This window comes from Schistocerca cancellata, chromosome 7 (genome assembly GCF_023864275.1).
Source record: "Schistocerca cancellata isolate TAMUIC-IGC-003103 chromosome 7, iqSchCanc2.1, whole genome shotgun sequence".
NCBI classification, from domain to species: Eukaryota; Metazoa; Arthropoda; class Insecta; order Orthoptera; family Acrididae; genus Schistocerca; species Schistocerca cancellata.
The window spans coordinates 281,516,578-281,535,045 of NC_064632.1; the positions used below are offsets into that span (position 1 = coordinate 281,516,578).

General features: G+C 39.4%; 1 protein-coding gene across 1 annotated transcript in view; it reads left to right on the plus strand.

The window, feature by feature from the left end:
• The window catches only part of LOC126091983 (uncharacterized), a 288,438-nt gene that overhangs the window by 223,128 nt on the left and 46,842 nt on the right, over nt 1-18,468 (plus strand). The gene's annotated exons all lie outside the window — the stretch shown is intronic.

Genomic DNA, 18,468 nt, shown 5'->3' on the forward strand with positions numbered 1-18,468 from the left:
TCTAAATGTAGCTCCTGAGTAGTCTCATTTCTTCCAACCCTTCGTTCCCTGTTGGTCAATGACTGAATGATTCCTTTTTATCTAAGGCTAGCATTTCTGCCAACTATTTTTGTCATTTACCTCTTGCTAGTAAAACCTTTTTAGTAGCATTATTAGATAATGATCTGTAACTAAAATGACGGTGTAAGACATGTTTGTGGTTGTGTAATATGAAAGTGAAGCTCTTCACTAGCACAGATGAAAAGGGCACAGGTGACAAGTATAATAAATGAAGTAGAGTGGGGAACAGAAATTTTAGCTGAAAACAGTTTTTTTTTTTTTTTTAATTGTCATCATTCTCTATACTGGCTTCAGGCTCTTTAAAATTTTGTGCACTGTTGATGCATCAACTGTGATGAATAATGAAAAGAAATTCAGTCATTTATCGAGCAAAGATATCAGACTGTAATGTGTGCTAAAACCATTTTTTTTTTTCAGTGAGTAGTTCTCTTAAAATTGAGTGATAAGTATTTCATAGCATCCGGAATGCCATGTCTCAGCACAGATAGTGGCATTTGGTGAGCAGCACAGCCATAACAAAACAGTGCTCAGCACGGAATGCAGAGAGCACTACTAACTTGCCAAGTATATCTTAACACACATCTACTTCTCCTTTGAAGGGAAGGTGTATAAACGGATCCGCAGCGCAGCCATGGGCACTCGCAGTGCAGCCTTCTATGCCAACCTGTTTTTGGGCAATCTAGAGGATACCTTCCTAGCCTCCCAAAATCCCAAACTCCTAACTTGGTTCAGGTTCATTAATGATATCTTCTAGATCTGCACTAAGGTCCAAGAGACTTCAACATCTTCTCTCCCGTCCACTTCACTTAGTCCTCCTCCCTCATTCCTTTAAACCTCAACACCTTCTGTCCCATCTGCTTCAGCTGGTCCTCCTCAACTCAGCATGCCACCTTCCTGGACATTGACATCCTCCTCTCTGGTGGCTCCATCTACACCTCTGCCCACATTAAACCCACCAACCACCATTAAGTATGTGCATTTTGACAGCTGTCAGCCCTTCCAGGGGACAGCATATTTGCAGGGACAGGAACTCCCCCACCCAGTATGCTGAAGGTCTTACCGAGGACTTCAGAGACAGGCACTGTCCCCCAGACCTAGTTCGGAAAAAGATTTCCCGTGCCCTTTCCCCAGACAACCCAAATCCTCCAACTGTGCCCAGGAAGTTGCTGCAAAGGAGTGCCCTCTTTGTTACCCAATACCTCCCCGGTCTGGAACAGGTCTCCTTTGGAGCTTTGATAACGTATCATCACATCCTGAAATAATGGATTCCTAACCATAATCCTTCCCTCCCCTCCTAAAGTGGTGTTCCGCTACTCACCTAACCTCCACAACATCCTAGTCCATTGCTACGCCACTCCCAGCCAGAACTGTTTGCCACAGGGATCATAGCCTTGTCAAAGACCTAGGTGCAAGACCTGCCCAGGCCACCCACCTAGCAGTTCCTATTCTCATCCTGTCACAGGCTTAGCCTACCCCATAAGAAGCCAGGCTACCTGTGAAAGCAGCCATGTCATTTACCAGCTCTGCTGCAATCACTGCATAGCTTTTTATATTTGTAATATTGCCAACCAACTGTCCACCAGGATGAATGGCCGCTGCCAAACAGTGACTGAGAGCAAAGTAGACCACCCTGTGGCACAACCACAACATGCAACTGAACATGACTAGCGTGATTTCAATGGCTGCTTCACTACCTGGGACACCTGGATCCTCCCCTCCACCACCAGCTTTTCTGAACTGTACAGATGGGAGTTGTCCTCACAACACATGCTCCATTTCCGAAATTAGTCCAGTCTCAACATACAGTAACTTACTGTCCTCACACCCTCCACCCAACAGTTTCCACTTCCTCTGTCCGTTTTTGCCCCTCCCCCCCTCCCGTCCCCCTCGCCCCACTCCTCCCTTCCCTACAGTAGCCTGCTGCTATGCCTGTTGGCAGTCTAGTCCCTGCACTGTTTCCCAGACAGTGTTCTTCTCTCCCCAGAGCTGTATCCTGCTATTCCTTTCTTGTCCCCTCCAGATTGATACTTTGATTCTTCCGTTCTACATGAGAGTTGCATTCCAGTCTGATCTGCAGGAGGTGGCAATCATATGTGCGTGAGGTATGCTTGTGTGTGTGAATGTGTGTGTGTGTGTGTGTGTGTGTGTGTGTGTGTTTTCTTTTCTGAAGAAGACTTTGGCCAAAACCCAAATGTGTAACAGTCTTTTCATTGTGCGTGTCTACTATAATTCAATGTGTTATCTTTATGGTGGGCAATCTACCCATTTCGTTATACTTAACTGAAGTCAAACACAGCCCATACTTGTAAGTGCAATTATTGTTAGAAAGAGTAGCAGGGGAAAACTTGGACATGTTATTTCATGTCTCAACATTATTTGCTTCAAAATAGTCTGTACATACATACATACATATATACATGTGAAGCAGCCTGCCTCAACCTGTAGGACATGCCTCTGTAGGGGCTGCAATAACACTAGAGTGGGGCACAAGCTTGTTGGAAAAAAGAATTAAAATGTTGATTGATTTTCTGAAAGGAAAGCAAAGCAAAATACTTTTTGACACAATGAAATATTACAATTTACGTTTACACTGATGTAATGCACTTAGACATAAAACTTCATCAGTACTGCACAAATCATTTAATAATCAACGTTTCAGAACTAAATTAAAAAACAACTTTAGTAGTTATTGGTGACTCACTTGGGTCTGCCTTGCAGAACAAAAATTTGCAGAGGAGGTTTTAATATTAGAAATAGACAGTCTTGAGTTTGTTTTTTATGTTAATTGAGATCTATATTTTGTCTTCAAAGCAACTCATGCATAAAATCCCGTTTTGCCAAGGTAGGATGTTCAAATGGTAATTTATACAAAGTGCTTGTGTTTTCAGTGCAGAAAACTCATCATCCATCTGTGTCCAAAATTCAAATACAATTTATTACAAAACTATCTTCCGATTTCGTCACTTCCCATAAAGTCTATGAATGTTTCTTTTTTAACAGTTGAGATATCTTCGGGAGTAGTTTGAAATGGATTCATAACCTACTTGTAACTTGCTACCAATTTCTCATCAGCAAGAAAATACGTTTTAATTTTTTTCCCACCATGTTTAAATGATTTTTCAATGGCTACAATAACAGTTTTTATTGGCAGACATTTTCAGATTTTTTCTTTCTTTTTTTTTTTTTTTTTGTTGGTTTAAATTTCTGCTCCACAATTCTAATTTTCTACAAATATGTGTGTTTGCTACTTGACGTTGATGATTCAAGGTACTTATTTCCTCAGATATGTTTACCAAGTAGCTCAGTTTCATCACAAATAAACTGTCTCAAAACTTCTTGGCTTCCGATCAGTTTTCCTGTTCTAGAAACGCGGTGATTTCATTTCATAATTTGTAAAGACATAGAAAAAATTTCCCACATGATAACCATCTTGCATCACAATAAAATAATAATGCTCAATGTATTTCACCCATGTCTGTACAAAGTGCAGAAAAAAAAATCTTGATTTTAGGGCTTTCGTATTTATATCATGTACTACAGCTGCAACTGTCAGCAAAGTATTCAGACTAGAGCTCACTTCTTTGGACCCCAGAGCTTCTTTGTGAATCATGCAATGTTTCCAGACTGGTCCAGACACACTGTAGAGATTTTTGCTTTACAAGTGTTTGTATACTGTGGAATCTTCCATACATTGAATGTGCTACATTGGTACCTGTCCTGATGCAATTTTTCCACTCTGTGTTTGCCTAGTTTAGAAAATCATTGAAGATAGTGAATGATGTGATTTTGCTTTCAGTTCCATTGGTTTACAGAAAAGTAGTTCGTGTACAGCTGACATACCATCACAAAATCTGACAAAGGCAATAAGCATCTTTAGTGCTATCTGACAATATTATGAGAAGGAAAGTTGTTACTCACCATATAGCAGGGACGCTGAGTTGCAGATAGGCACAACAAAAAGACTCTTTTTGTTTTGCCTATCTGCGACTCAGCATCTCCGCTATATGGTGAGTAGCAATTTTCCTGCTCATAACATTGTTACATTCCATCCTGGATTTTCTATTGTTTGATTTATTGCTGTCTGCCGATTCATCGAGCTGAATTGAAAACAGTTTGTTATGCAACGTCCTGAAGAGCTGAAGCTGTACATCTTCAGCTATATCATATATGGACAACAGTACCATTTAGTAGAGGTATGGACTACTGTTGTTTAGTGAAGTTTTCTCCAAACATAGTTTCTACAGTCTTGATTGCAGCTGACAAAACAGGCTTTTTACCATTGACGTGAGACTTTTTGGCTATTTGGCTATTTTATATGAAATATTGTAAGAGGCAAATAAAGCACTTTAATTACAGACAAAGCTGTTTTTTCCTTAATAAATAAATAAAGCCTTCCAAATGGTTTTGATTTCAATTCAATGATTATTTGGGGTTTGTCAGGGTACTCATTGTGAAGTTTTTCCAAGCGTCATTTAAGTTTAATAGGTTTCCCACTCTCTGCTTTCAAAATTTTTGAGCAGATGATGTACAGGGGTCTTTCTCCTTCATTTACTTCAATTCTGGTAAACTGAAAATTTAAGTATTCTTGCACTTTTTATGCTTCACTGTCATCTAGTGCTGACTTATGTCCATTTAAAAATGTATCCATGATTCTGTATAAAACTATTACCAAGAAGATTTAAGACTGCGAGACACAGTTAACACATAATTTACAGTGTACACATTCATGATAGATGGATAGCAATAAAGACTGGACATAGAGTGGCTGGAATTCAACAAGGAGCAGCATTTATCCACATTTATGTAGTGGTTGTGCAGGTGTTCCAAAATTTTCAAGGCTAATCAAAACTTCTCATTCAGCCAGGGCAACATCAGATATTGGAGATGTTTAGTCTCCTTCATTTCTGGTGGCAGTGATTGTTGGTGAATGGCAGCACATGAAAAGTTAACTGACTGATCACATGTTGGCACCATTCAGAACACTTTGTGTCAAATATGCTCTCTATCCCACAGCTACCAATGCCGGCGGTCTAACTGATGTGGCAGTATGGTCATTGTCAACTCCTGGCTAGAGGAGGGTAGTTTTTCCTTTTTCCTTTTTTGTTGACTCTGTGCCCATGACTTTGTAGTTTTTATTTGTTTGTATAAATAATAAAAAAATCAATTGATCAGTCATCTTACAGTTGGAATTCTCAGGAAGATATGACACGCATGCAACAGTATAGGAGGTAATGTACAGTAGTCAATGCATATGGTTTATCATCTTCGAAGCTTTTGAAAGGTTCTTCTCAGGTCACAGCTTCATTTGTCAATTAAACTATGGCACTGTGTAGCTTATCATGAAATTTCACCATGGCCACAGGCATGTGCATTTGGTTGTCTGCGTGGATATGTGTGTTTTACTCTACATGTTTCAGTGGGCCACAAATAAGCTACCTGTAAGTTAGTGTTTGCCTTTCCTTTATTTTATATATTGTTATGAGGTCAGTTAGCAATAATGTGAATAAAATATTCATGGTTTTCAAGCTGTATCATGTTGAATAAAATACTCAAACTTTTTGCAGCTGTCTCCCATTGGGCCAAAATGATACAAATCTGGGAATGCGAGCTAGGCAGCTTTTGGCAGCTGTGCTGTGGGAACGAGTAATGTCAGATGGTATGAGGAGCTAGTGCTACATTGGGACCTGTCACTCCCACGTCTCTTGAAAGTGTCATGCATCCACCTTTAAAACTATGGAAACTCCAGAGTGGAATATCAGCAATGTAAGGAAAGATGGATTGCTACTTCGGATAAGGATGACAGATTGCAGTCAGACACTATTAAGCAACACTGGCATTCTGATCCAAGCTGCTGGAGATGACAGCCTTGTGTGTGTGAGCTCGATCATCAGAAATTGTATACATCTCTCTCTCTCTCTCTCTCTCTCTCGCTCTCTCTCTCTCTCTCTCTCTCTCTCTCTCTCTCTCTCTCTCTCTCTCTGTGTGTGTGTGTGTGTGTGTGTGTGTGTGTGTGTGTGTGTGTGTGTGTGTTTTCTGACAAAGGTTGTGGTTGAAAGATGCTGCAAATTAATGTGTTGTCTTTATGGTAAGTAGCAATCTAACTTTTCCTTACATTGTTGATAAGCATCCATGTTTGTTTCCTATCAGTGTCTAAACACCACCCGCGATCTCATTTAATATGTACACATTATCCTGGTTAAAATTATTGCAATTCAATTTAATATCAGGTTACATCTTTATAAAGAGATTCTCTTATGAAAGCAAATGAGCCAAGGCCCTCATCTGTTCAAATTGTGTTTATGTATGTTCCCTAGGCAATATTCAGCTGTGGAAGACTTCTGGAGCTCTTTTGTCTAAAGTGGTGCATTTGATCAGTGCAACACGTAGCGTTAGTTTGAGTTATGAGGCCTCTGTACATTCTGCCACATTCACAGAGGACACCACATACATCTATCGCTTGATGACTTAAGTCGCCCTTAATAGGGCATTGCATATCTCAGATCTTGGGGGCATGTCAGAACAGCTGTAATATCCATATATGTGGAGCATGCAACCTGTTGTACTGGTTGTCATGTCACAGAATAAAAAGTATGCTGCCAGCTTAACCTCACTAGTTACTTAGCATTCGTCATTGTTGACACCAGACAGTTGTGTCTATCTTGCTGTAGCTATTTTTCCTGAACATGAGAATCAAATTCTGAAGTTCAGACTGTAGACAACGATAATCAGAATCATCGTAGCTATGTGTGGCAATGTGTCCGAGGTTGCTTTTTCTCTGCACAGTATGGTGAAAACTGTTTGTATTCAGGTAGTGGCCAGTATAGGTTAGTCCCCTATACACTGAGTGACCAAACCATCAAAATGGAGAAGGATGTCAAGGTTCGATATGTTAGTTGAGCAGAAGGCAGATGGCCACCTTGGTCATGTAGCGTTTAGGAAACTGGCCTACACCAACCAGTTTGTGACTGAAAATAGATTTCTCCATCCTGTACACAAAAAAGCAGACTCGAATGTATTGGTACACAACTAAAGTGATTTCAGATGACGACCATCTACAGCAGAGTTGATTGAGAATTCACCTCGAGAGCCCCGTCATCGCATGAGTGCTGTAGCGTTCGGCACATCTGCACATTTCCTCTGTCACCATGGAAAACTGTCTGGGTGTGAGGAGGTGGAAGGGGGAAAATGCAGATGTGCTACCTTTAAATGGCAGTGTTCTCTCACTGCATACAACTTGGTTTCATATTTCCCTATTCTCAACCACAAAGATTGCAAACAAAACAAATTTTCGCTATTGTTTAGTTATTTTGGCATGTTGAAGACATAATATAATTATTATCTGGTACAACCACACACACACACACACACACACACACACACACACACACACACATTGATTGAAATTTTATAGTGATTTTACAATCTCATTATGGAGACGTGGAAACTCTATCTGGGGAAGGCAATGGAGGTGTCCTGCACAGTTTTAACATAAAAGAATGTGTGTTTAAAATGGGAATTACATTGCATATCAATCAGTTACATCTGCACATGCACAGGGGCACTTCTAACTGCAAAACAGATAAAAAACAGACTTGAAAACAGATAAAAAAAACAGATGCAAAATTGGCAATGTTCTCAAACCATTTAGAAAACTATACTTTTAATTCTTTCGTGGCCACAATGAATTCTTCAAACCTCATGCTTTCTTTAACACAAGTGAGTTTAGGGAACTGTAATGTATTGGCCAGAGTTTTTACCTTCTACAATGTGGATTTCTTTGTAAATGCATCCCCATCAAACTAGAAATAAGTTTTTTCTCACCTTGCAGTGTCTTACTGTTGGCAGTGTGCTGTCAAGTCCACTTAAAAATATCAAGTCTGAAATTCATTCCAGATGTTCTAATTTTTGTTTCTGCTCTCCTTTTCCCTTTATAAATTCAACAATAGCAATTTTTAAATCAAAAACTTGTTCTAACTATGTTCCTTCATTTAAGTAACATACTTTGCAGTAATATATGAAGTCTCTATTCTCTTCGTTCAATTCCATTAAAAACTGTTGCAGCTGACAGTGGAATAATGCTTGTGACTTCAGAAGTTTTAGTATTCGTACCAACAATTTCTTCACATGCTCCATCCGTACAAATTGAGCACAAATTGCATCTTGATGTACAGAAAAGTGAATCCAGTTGTGACAGTTCCACCTGCTTTTTATTTTCTTCGTTTGTTGATTGTCCTCGGTGTTGATGTATTGCGTTGCTGCACTGGCTGAAAAATGGGTTGTGGATTCTGACACTGACTACTTTAAATAATGTAGCTGACAGGTGCCCAGTTGTGTTTCACCCCCCCCCCCCCCCCCCCAATGATACACAGTTATATGTGTATGGCCAGTGCACTTTAAAATTCACATCAGTGCACTGTTGTTTAAACTCCATAGGCCTCATTAATAGTTTCCAGGTGAAACTCCGCATACTGCCACAGTAGTTTCTCATTGAACATCTACGAGCAGTAAAACCTAACCACATAGTTTCACAGTTCTTGAAGAATAATCAGGTACGTATGGAAACAGTCACTGTCATTGTTTTTACACAGGGCCTATTGGTGTAACACTTATTTCACTGTTAAGTCAATCATTGTTGTTGTTCTAACCACCACAGGTTCCTCGTCTGAAATTCAGCCATGGACTGACCCTCTCCTGACCAAAAATCGGACCCTTATATATCATCACAATAATAGGTGCTGAAACTACACATTGTTTAAAGTTAAATTTACAGAAATTACGGTTAAAACTTAATTCACGAAATTAACTGAATACATTGAAAAATTGGCTATTTTTAGCAGTTTCTTCTACTACGAGGGTTATTTGTTTAAATCATGAAATTAATAAATATAGTTACACAAACAATACTTTTGACAAAACTGTTAATTATTTTGGAATTAGTGAAGGGCTGGTTTTGCTAACATGTTTTTGAATAGAACTAAATAGATACTTTAAAATTACTAGTACTTTGTCTTCAAAATGTTTATAATTATTACAGAATTTACACTTGTTTATACGTCAACAATAGAATTTATGTTATGAAACAATTACTGATTTCACCGTATAATGAAAGATACTAACTGGTAATAGTCAAGATAAATTAGAAAATCAGTTACATACATAAAACTAAGCACAAAATTAGATCTGGTTTTATATTCTTTAAAACTAAGGGCCAACCTTTCTCTTTTATGAAAATACAGATTATACTCATGTATGTTAATGTTAGTTAAATCAAAATGAAAAAATGAATTTTAAGGAGGCAGATCACAAAACAAGAGGGCAATTAAAATTATCCCAGCTTGATTCGTCACACAGTCTGTCAATAGTTGTAATTATTTGCTGCTTCACTGTCAGTTAAATCTTCAAATTGTGTCTGCATAGTATTGTAATATCATTTTATGGCTAATTTGCAGTCCCTGTTGCTTATGCAACTGCATAATATATATATTGAGATTTCTCACCCCTCTCTTCTGTCATTCCTGATAATTTCTAAAGGCTTGTGATGACAGATCGCGAGACTGCCTCTTTCTGTGCAAACGTCCACTGGACCTGTGAACATCCTTCATAACATGAACAAATAGTGAAGGGTAAACAGGACTAACACCACAATTCTGCTGAACCGAAGAGAGTTGTGCCACACTTCATACTAAGTGAAATCTTGCGCTGTACCCGATACTTCTGAGAAGGAATGAACAAAGCCATGACAGGCTGAGCCTCGGCCCTCACATAGAGCCAGCACGAAGTTTGGCACACTGTGGCCAACTTGGTCTACAGTCTGAATTGCTGCATATGAGGCTTGTGTTCATGGAAAATGGTTACTGCAAGTATAATGCTCTCATTCTCAATATTGACAATAATAGATATAAAATTTAGCCCTAATTGCAGTTTACTCAAAGGGATAGAGTTTGTTGCACTATATTTAAAGTTATTCAAGGGCAGGAAATATTGTGTATTAAGAACCTAACTTAAGGGAATCAATTACCCAATGGCAGAGATGTTGAATTGTTGGGAGACACACACAAAAAAGCAAGAAAAATTTGCTAGCTTGACGTGAATTAGGGGGTGGGGGTGGGGGGTGGGGGGGGTGGGGACTGACAGGAGGGAGGGAGGGAAAGCTGTTGGGTGAAGGCTGTGGGAACAGTAGGTTAGCTGATGTTGAGATGAGGATGATTATGGGGGAAAAAGTACCTGTTGCAAGGATAACTTCCATCCTTGTAGATTAGAATACCTTGTGTTGGAGGACAGGACTCAGATTACATATGTTGTGAAGCAGGCATTGAACTCCACTGTGTTCTGCTCATTGATGTGTTCTGCCACTAAATGTTCAACTTTGGCCACAGTGTAGTGAGGGCCATTCATTCGGGTGCATAGCAATGATGGTCATGCCTGCATAAAATACTGTGCAGTGATAGTAGCATGGCTGGTATATGACATGGCTACTTTCACAGGTGTTCCTGCCTCTGATGGGATAGGATAAGCTGATGATAGGGGTAGAGTAAGATGTGCTGAGTGTGTGGATTGGGCAGGTCTTGCACCTGGGTCTTCTACCATCTGGTGAGCAAGATGTATGAGACAGGTGAAATACCCTCAGACTTCAAGAAGAATATAATAATTCCAATTCCAAAGAAAGCAAGTGTTGACAGATGCGAAAATTACCGAACTATCAGTTTAATAAGTCACGGCTGCAAAATACTAACGCAAATTCTTTACAGACGAATGGAAAAACTAGTAGGAGCCGACCTTGGGGAAGATCAGTTTGGTTTCCGTAGAAATATGGGAACACGTGAGGCAATACTGACCCTACGACTTATCTTAGAAGCTAGATTAAGGAAAGGCAAACCTACGTTTCTAGCATTTGTAGACTTAGAGAAAGCTTTTGACAATGTTGACTGGAATACTCTCTTTCAAATTCTGAAGGTGGCAGGGGCGAAAAGCTATTTACAGTTTGTATAGAAACCAGATGGCAGTTATAAGAGTCGAGGGACATCAAAGGGAAGCAGTGGTTGGGAAGGGAGTGAGACAGGGTTGTAGCTCTCCCAGATGTTATTCAATCTGTATATTGAGCAAGCAGTGAAGGAAACAAAAGAAAAATTCGGAGTAGGTATTAAAATCCATGGAGAAGAAATAAAAACTTTGAGGTTTGCCGATGACATTGTAATTCTGTCAGAGACAGCAAAGGACTTGGAAGAGCAGTTTAATGGAATGGACAGGATCTTGAAAGGAGGATATAAGATGAGCATCAACAAAAGCAAAACGAGGATAATGGAATGTAGTCGAATTAAGTCGGGTGATGCTGAGGGAATTAGATTAGGAAATGAGGCACTTAAAGTAGTAAAGGAGTTTTGCTATTTGGGGAGCAAAATAACTGATGATGGTCGAAGTAGAGAGGATATAAAATGTAGATTGGCAATGGCAAGGAAAGAATTTTCTGAATAAGAGAAATTTGTTAACATTGAGTATAGATTTAAGTGTCAGGAAGTCGTTTCTGAAAGTATTTGTATGGAGTGTAGCCATGTATGGAAGTGAAACATGGACGATAAATAGTTTGGACAAGAAGAGAATAGAAGCTTTCGAAATGTGGTGCTACAGAAGAATGCTGAAGATTAGATGGGTAGATCACATAACTAATGAGGAAGTATTGAATAGGATTGGGGAGAAGAGAAGTTTGTGGCACAACTTGACTAGAAGAAGGGATCGGTTGGTAGGACATATTCTGAGGCATCAAGGGATCACCAGTTTAGTATTGGTGGGCAGTGTGGAGGGTAAAAATCGTAGAGGGAGACCAAGAGATGAATACACTAAACAGATTCAGAAGGATGTAGGTTGCAGTAGGTACTGGGAGATGAAGGAGTTTGCACAGGATAGAGTAGCATAGAGATCTGCATCAAACCAGTCTCAGGACTGAAGACCACAACAACAACGATAGTAGCATGGCTGGTATACGACATGGCTACTTTCACAGGTGTTCCTGCCTCCGATGGGATAGGATAAGCTGATGATAGGGCTAGAGTAAGATGTGCTGAGTGTGTGGATTGGGCAGGTCTTTCACCTGGGTCTTCCACTGGGATAGGGCTCCTGTGTCGAGGGGTCGGGAGTGGGAGTAGCGTAGGGGTTTATTTATTTTATTTACGCCCTAAGTTCCATAGGACCAAATTAAGGAGCAAATCTCCCAAGGTCATGGAACGTATCATTACGTGAAATTACAACATAAAAGTAATAACATATAAAAATAAAATGTTTATGAACCCAAAAAAGTCAGTCCATAAGTTTAAGGAAACACAAACTAGAATACAACAAGAATCAGCTTAATTTTTCAAGGAACTCCTCGACAGAATAGGAGGAGTGACCCGCGAGGAAACTCTTCAGTTTCGGTATAGAAGCACATGGATTACTGCTAAGATTTTTGAATTCGAGTAGTAGCTTATTGAAAATGGCTGCGGCTACTGCACACCTTTCTGCACAAGAGTTAATGAAGTTCAATCCAAATGCAAGTTTGATTTCTGCTGAATATTAACTGATTATTCTTGGGAATAAGCTAATATTGTTTACAAGAAATGACAGTAAGAAATATATGTATTGAGAAGCCAAAATAACCAGACTCTTGAATAGGGGTCAACAAGAGATTCGTGAACTTATTGCCTGAACCGCCCATTTCTGAGCCAAAAGTATCCTTTTAGAATGGGAAGAGTTATCCCAAAATATAATACCATACAACATAAGCCAATGAAAATAAACAAAGTAGACTAATTTTCATGTTGAATGATCACTCACTCCAGATACTGTTTGAATAGTAAAAATGGCAGCATTAAATCTTTGAACAAGATCCTGAATGTGGGCTTTCCATGACAGTTTACCATCTATCTGAACACCTAGAAATTTGAACTGTTCAGTTTCACTTATCATATGCCCATTCTGTGAAATTAAAAGTTAGGTTGTGTTGAATTATGTGTTAGAAACTGTAAAAACCGAGTCTAATTGTGATTTAGCATTAGTTTATTTTCTACGAGCCATGAACCTAGTTCACGAATTGCACCATTTGTAACTAAGCCAATGTTGCACACATCATCCTTTCCTACCAAGCTAGTGTCATCAGAAAACAGAAATATTTTAGAGTTACTCATAATACTAGAGGGCACATCATTTTTGTAAATAAGGAACAGGAGTGGCCCCAACACTGATCTCTGTGGCACCACCCACTTGACTCTACCCCACAGACCCCCACATCACAGCCATTCTCAACATTGTGAATAATGACCTTTTGCTGTCCGTTACTAAGGTAAGAGGTGAATCATGTGTGAGCTGCTCCCCGTATTCTGTAATTGTCCAACTTCTAGAGCAATATTTTGTGATCAACACAATCAAACACCTTAGTTAAATCAAAAAATATGCCTAACGTTCGAAACCTTTTTTTTTTAACCCATCCAGTACCTCACAGAGAAAAGAGAACATAGCGTTTTCAGTTGCTAAACGACTTCAAAGCCTAACTGTATGTTTGATAGCATAACTTTAGCAAACACTGATGGCATAGAAATAGGTCTAAAATTATCTACATTATCCCTTTCTCCATTTTTATAAACTGGCTTTACTACCGAGTACTTTAATCGTTCAGGAAACTGACCATTCTTAAAGGAAAAATTACAAATATGGCTAAATACAGGGCTAACATGTGCGGCACAGTACTTTAATATTCTGCTAGGCACTCAGTCATAACCATGAGAGTCCTTAGTCTTCAGTGATTTAATTATTGACTCAATCTCCCCCTTGTCTGTATGACAGAGGAGTATTTCAGACATCAATCTCGGAAAGGCATTTGCCAGGAAAGTTATATGATTCCCTGTAGAAACTAAATTTTCATTTAATTCACCAGCAATGCTCAGAAAATGTTTGTTAAATATTGTACATATATCTGATTTATCAGTAACAGAAATATTTTTACTACGAACTGACTTTATATCACGACCTTATGCTGCTGACCATGCACTTCCTTCCGAGCTGACCTTATTATTTTAATTCTGTCCTGTGATTAAGCTGTTCTATTTGTATACCACATACTCTTTGCCTTCCTAATAACATTTTTGAGCACCTTACAATACTGTTTGTAATGGGCTACTGCACCTTGATTGTAACTACTTTTAACATTTTGATATAATTCCTGCATTGTTCTACATGATATCCTTACCCCACTAGTCAGCCACCTGGGCTGCCTATATGCTAGTACCCCGTTTAGAACATTGTAATGGAAAGCAACTCTCAAAGAGCATGAGAAATGTGTTGAGGGAAGCATTATATTTATCATCTATGTTACTTGCACTATAAACATCTTGCCACTCTTGTTCCTTGACAAGGTTTAAAAAACTCTCTATTGCTGTTGGATTAACTTTCCTGCGTAGTTTGTAATTATATGTGACATTTGTTTGCGTACAAAAGCCTTTTAGTGTTAAAATTTGTGCATCATGGTCGGAAAGGCCATTCACCCTTTTACTAACATAATGCCAATCTAGTACTGAAGAATGAATAAAAATATTGTCTATGGCTGTGCTACTATTCCCCTGCACCCTTGTTAGAAAAAACACAGTCTGCATCAGATCATATGAATTTAGGAGATCTACGAAGATCCTTTTTCTTGCACCCTCATATACAAAATTTATATTTAAGTGATCATATATAACTAATTTCTGGTACTTCCTGCAAAGTGAATCAAGAGCCCTCTCTAGCTTGAGCAGAAATGCTCTGAAGTCAGAGATGGGGACCTATAAACAACAACAATTAGAAGTTTAGTTTCACTAAATTCAACTGCTCCTGCACAACATTCAAATATCTATTCAATGCAGTGCCGTGATACATCTATGGACTCAAATGGAATACTGTTTTTTATGTACATAGTCACCCCCTTAACATTTAACGTCTTCTTCCTTCTCGTAGTCAAAACAAATGGCATGCTTGGAACAAGAGTACCATAAGGCTGTTTAGCCAAGAGTCCTGTAGTCTCAGCTATACTCCATGTCTTCCAAGCCAAAATGTTAGCATCTGGAAATGCTTCAAGGCCACCATAATCTGCGTGATTGCCCCATACAACAGCAAGTGTCAAGCAGGTACTACCTCCAAACACTGCTTGTACATCACAGGTAAACTTCAGATGTAGTCCATTAAAAATCATTTGGACCTCCAATCAATTGCTGTTTATTAAACTGCCCAGCCAAATCAATATCAATCGCCTTCAAACTGCGATACACAGGTACACTGAGCCGCCAGCGACGACGGTAACCACGTCGCAGAGGCATTGCTGAGGCACGTTAACTGGGTGTAATATGTATAGAGGGGTGAATGAAGCCATCAGAGAGATGGAGGCCAACTCCAGGAGTTAAGAAGGGTTGGGTTAAGGAGGGCCATGTGAAGGGAATGGGAGAGGAGGTGTTGAGATTGTGGGGAAATGAGGATAGGGCATCTTGAAGATATTATCAGTGAATCTAAACCCCGCAAGGAACTCCTTGAAAAACAGCCAGCTAATCTGTGTCCTGGTAAAGGAAGCCTCTGAATTGTCAAATTATTTAAGTGGTGCTCCAACATACCAATAATTTCAGAGTCAACATCTATAAGCAGTTCACTAACTTCATCTCTAATATCTCTTATAATTTGATGAAATATGCCAATTCCTTCTCTACTTGGAAATATGACACCCTCTGAAGGTGATCCCTTAGTTAGAGGGGCTTCCTTTAAGCAGGTGTACCTATCAGCTGACTTCAATCTAAAAAAGGAGCAGCTCCAACACCAACTACTACAATGTTGTGTAAATTGGGTGGACAATGGGATATCACTTTAGGAGTGGTTGGGAAAATCTTGGGTAGAGTGTCTCTCATTTCTGGTCATGATGATAAATAATCAAAGCTCTGACAAAGGATATGGTTTAGCTGCTCCAGTCTGTAGTGATACTGGGTGACAAGAGGTTGCACTCCTTTCAAGCTTCTTGTTGTAGGTGATAAGAGGGTGAGGGCTTGTGAGGATATGATATAGGAAATCTGTTTGCAGAATGGGTTGGGGGGGGGGGGGGGGGGGCACGGGGTAGACTACTGTCTGTCTGTGAAGGCCTTAATTTTTTGGTTTTGAAGGGTGACAGCTGTCACAATATAGGAACTGTTAGTGTTTACTGGGTGTAATATGTATAGAGGGTGAATGAAGCCATCAGAGAGATGGAGGCCAACTCCAGGAGTTAAGAAGGATTGGGTTAAGGAGGGCCATGTGAAGGGAATGGGAGAGGAGGTGTTGAGATTGTGGGGAAATGAGGATAGGGCATTTTGAAGATATTATCAGTGAATGTAAACCAGATAATGGATTTGGGGTTTCGGGAGGTTCGGAAAGTATCCTCTAGATGGACCATTAACAGTTTGGCATAGAAGGGTGCCATGCGAGTGCTGTGGCTGGGCTGCAGTTTTGTTTCTGTCCCTCCCTTTCAAAGGAAAAGTAGTTGTGGGTGAAGATATAGTTATTCTCAAAATAGGGATCCCTGTTAAAGTTTTACTTTGTCACCCACCCAACCTACATAACCTCCTGGTCCATCACTATGCCACACCCCCTCCCAGCCCCTTGCCACAGGGATCCTATCCTAGTGCAAGACCCATGTGCGAGACCTGCCCGATCCGCTCAACCAGCACATCCTACTCCAGTCCTCTCCCAGTCTTATCCTATGCCTTCAGAGAGAGGGATGCCTGTGAAAGCAGGCATGTCAATACCAGCTGTTTCACAGTCACTGCACAGCATTATATGTGGGCATGACTACCAACCAGCTGATCACCACCAAACTGTGATCAAGAACAAAGTTCACCATTCTGTGTCACAACATGCCACTGAAAATAGCACATTAGAGTTCAATGGCTGCTTCACAATTGTGCACTCTGGATTATTTCCTCCAGCATAAGCTTCTCTGAACTACATAGATAGGAGTTATCCTTGCAACAGATCCCATACTCCTCGTGGCATCTGCCTCCACTGTCCCTCTGTCTCCACTATCTCTAATGAACACACTCCCCACTCCCTATGTCCTGTTACCCATCCGAATCCACACCTCCACGCCACCTTCATTGTGTGCCGCACCTCACCAGCTCAGACTGTAACCTTGTATCACAGGTCTAGCCGGTGTACTTGCCACTCCTCCCTCTTGCATTCATATCTTACACACCTGTTACCTCTATCTGAGTCGCTAGCTAAAGGATTTGTACTGGAAGCTAGAAAACTTATCTTCCTCTTTTGTGTGTGCCTCTTGACAACTCATTGACCTCTGCTATTTGGTGTGTGGTCTCCTTTACTCTTAATTATATTTACATTTTGCTAGAGTTTTTCTTAATACTTAACACAAAGAAACAATTTTCTCAGCAATTGTTGGTAATAGTTATTTCATATCATTGGGCAAAGTCATAGATTTTTAGTATTTTGCATACAACTTATAGGCAGGTCACTGTTTACATAAATTTTGACAGCCTAATTAATTAATTATTTCAATTATTCACAACTGTCTCCACTGCTTCACCATCCTGACCAACCAACAACCTCCATAACAACCAACTTCAACTCACTACAAACACTAACTTCCTCCTTTCGTGATCTTGCACTGGCTCTTATTTGGAAGTATAAGCAAACAACAGTTTTAATTTATCTTTTATTACAATGAAGAAATGTCCATTTATAAAGTTGTATGTGTGACAGCATATTCTGCATAAGTGAAAAATAGTTCTCTTTTAATTGTAACTAAATATAGATCTTCATGTGGATGTTATGATATCTGTCAAACAGCAACAAGCAGTTATTAGTCTGTGGCGATTTAATTGTAGATTTTGTTAAGGATTCTGATAGAAAAAAATATCTGGAAACCATATTTAGATCCTGCAATTCGATCCCAGTAATTAATTTTCCAACACAGATGGATCAAGACAGAAGGACTCTATTTGACAAAGTTTTCATTGATGAAGTTCAAAGTAAGATAATATCTGTGTTTCCAGTAACAATTGCTTTCTCTGATCATGGTGCTCAAGCAGTTAGGATAAATAAGATAGTGCCTTATGGTAAGATACTCCTCACTGGAAATTAATGAGAAGAATTAATGGCTTCAGGAAATACTTTTTAAGAATCATTTACAAGTGCTGACATAAAATTTTATCTACTCTACGATAAATTCATATCTTTATTTGAAAATAGCTTTCCTCATAAGCTAATCATAAAGACCATTGGTCAACCACCTAAAAACCATAGAGCACTAGAGGAAATAAAGTATCATGTGAAAGGAAAAGGGAAATGTGTCTGTTGGCAAGAACAAGTAAAGTTCCTGCAGGAATTTCACACTACATAGAATTTTTAGAAAAGTTATTAAAAATCTAAGAATGT